Genomic DNA, 2983 nt, shown 5'->3' with positions numbered 1-2983 from the left:
CCTGAGAATGCTGAATGTGTACTGGCTGCAATCAACAAAGATCAGCAACTGACAATGTAAGAACTAGAAGCTGATCTGGGGATTCAAAAACCTGTGTCTGAGATTTTGATGGAGGATCTTTGCATGAAATATGTGGTGGCAAAATTTGTTCTGCGGCTTCTGCTGCCAGAGCAGAAGGAACATCGTGCTGCAGTTGCTAATGACTTGATTCACACCACTACCAAAATGAACCAGATTTCTTCAAGAAGGTTATAACTGGAGGTGAATTGTGGGTCTATGGCTATGATATGGAAGTGAAGGCCCAGTTGTCCCAATGGAAGTTGCCTTGTTCTCCACCCCTGAAGAAGGTGCAGAAAAATCACAGCAAGATCAAGACCACGTTAACTGTGTTTTTTGGTTGGGATGGTGTTGTCCATCATGAGTACGCCCCTCCAGGCCAAATAATTAATGAGTACTACCTCAATGTTTTACATAAGTTGAGAGATGCAATACAATGAAAAGGGCTGCAGCCATGAACAACTGGTGATTGGCAGCCTCATCATAACAACATGCCCAATCACACATCATGTCTCATGCAGAGTTTTTTGGCAAACATCCAATCACTCCGGTGACTCAGGCCCCCTACAGCCCAGATTTTGGTGCCCTGCAACTTCAGCCCAGATTTGGTGCCCTGCAAAACTAAAATCACCTTTGAAAGGAAAGATTTCAGACTGTTGATGAGATTCAGGAAAATATGATGGGGCAGCTGCTGGCGATTCTGATGAAGGATTTTGCAGAGCATTTTGAACAGTAGAAGAGATGCTGGGAGAACTGTGTGAAGTCCCAAGGTGCTTACTTTGAAGGGGACTGAGGTATCATTGTCCTATGTACAATGTTTCTTATATCTTGGGTCTTCAATAAATGTCTCTATGTTTCATATTAACATGGCTGGCTACTTTCTGGACAGTCCTTTGTGTTCTTTAGCTAATCCCTTCATCTTCTTTTATCTATTCCCCCCATCCCCTCCCCACTGACATTTTTCAGTCTGTTCCATGTATCCATGCCTCTGGTTCTATTTTGTATGTTAGTTTATTTTGTTCATTAGATTCCACATATTAGTGAGATTTTATGATATTTGTCTTTCTCTGACTGGTTTATTTTGCTTAGCATAGTAATCTCTAGGTCAATCCATACTGTTGCAAAGGGTAGGAGTTCCTTCATTTTTACAGCTGCACAGTATTCCATTGTGTAAATGTACCACAGCTTCTTTATTTACTCATCTACTGATAAGCATTTAAGCTCTTTTCAGATCTTGGCTATTGTAAATAACACTGCTATGAACATAGAGGTATATAGATTCTTTCTGGTTGGTTTTAGGATTCTTAGGACATATTTTCAGAAGTGGGATTGCTGGGTTAAAAGACAGTGCCATTTTTAATATTTTGAGGAAACTCCATACTGTTTTCCACAGGGGTCACACCCATCTACATTCCCACCAACAATGTGCTGGGGTTCCCTTTTCTGCACATCCACACCAGCACTGTTGTTTGTTGATTTATTGATAGTAGCCATTCTGGCAGGTGTAAGGTGATAACCAATTGTAGTTTTAATTTGCATCTTTCTGATGATTAGTGATGTTGAACATTTTTTCCTATGTCTATTGGCCACCTGTATGTTCTTTTTGGAGAAGTGTCTATTCAGGTCCTTTGCCCATTTTTTATTTGATTGTTTGTCTTCCTGGTGTTGAGTGGTATAACTTCTTCTATATTTTGGAGATTAACTCCATATCAGATGTATCATTGGTAAATATGTTTTCCCATATGGTGAGTTTCCTTTTTATTTTGTTAATGGGTTTTTTTTTTGCTGTGCAGAAGCTTTTTAGCTTGATGTAGTCCCATTTGTTTGTTTTTTCCTGTGTGTCCCATGCCCTAGGAGACATATCAGCAAAAATATTGCTATGCAATATGTCTGAGATTTTACTGGCTATGTTTTCTTCTAGATTATTTATGGTTTCATGACTTAACATTTACATCTTCTATCCATTTTGAGTTTCTTTTGTATGGTGTAAGTTGGTGGTCTTGTTGAAGTTTTTTTAATGTAGCTGTCCAATTTTCCTAACACCATTTATTGAAGAGAATGTTTTTACTCCATTGTATGCTCACCTTCATCAATATTAATTACTAAAAAGGCATGGGCTTATTTTTGAGCCATCTGTTCTGTTCCATTGATCTATATGCTCGTTCTTGTGTCAGTACCAGGCTGTTTTGATTACAATAGCTTTGTAGTATAGATTAGTATCCAGTGTTGTGATTCCTCCAACTTTGTTCTTCTTTCTCAAGAGTGCTGAGGCTATTCGAGGTCTTTTTGGTTCCATATAAATTTTTAGAATATTTGTTCTAGATCTATGAAATACATCATTGGAATTTTAATAGGAATTGCATTGAATCTATAGATTTCTTTGGGTAGTGTGGACATTTTAATGATGTTAGTTCTCCCAATCCAAGAACACAGATTATACTTCCACTTGTTTGTATCTTCCTCTATTTTTTTTATTCAGTGTCCTATAGTTTGCCAAGTACAGGTCTTTTGCCTCCTTTGTGGGGAACTGTTCCACACGTGGGAAATGTGGCTCAGCCCCCACTTGGAAAAGCCAGTGGGGAGTAAGGTTGGCGGGCAGGACGCACATCCATGGATAGGTTCTCCAGTGGGAAATCAGGCCCGCATTGTACCTAGACTGCTATGAGACTTGCTCTTGCTAAAACTCCCTCACTCTGAGGCAGGAAATGTTTACTGACTATCTTTAACTTCCTAAAGTCTGTGCTAAACCTCCCAAGTATGGAGTGTGAGCAGTTTCCCCCTTGAGCTGTAACATCCTTCTCTTTGAAGTAATTAGTAGTGTTCTGTCCTTTGTTGTCCTTAAAAGGCAATCACCTGTGGTGAACCTGTGCATAGTAAATGAGGACCATCCTTGATGTAATGTGCCCAGAAAAGCAATAAAAGCCTG

This window comes from Desmodus rotundus, chromosome 3 (assembly GCF_022682495.2).
Source record: "Desmodus rotundus isolate HL8 chromosome 3, HLdesRot8A.1, whole genome shotgun sequence".
NCBI classification, from domain to species: Eukaryota; Metazoa; Chordata; class Mammalia; order Chiroptera; family Phyllostomidae; genus Desmodus; species Desmodus rotundus.
Note: the sequence above shows the minus strand (reverse complement) of the source record.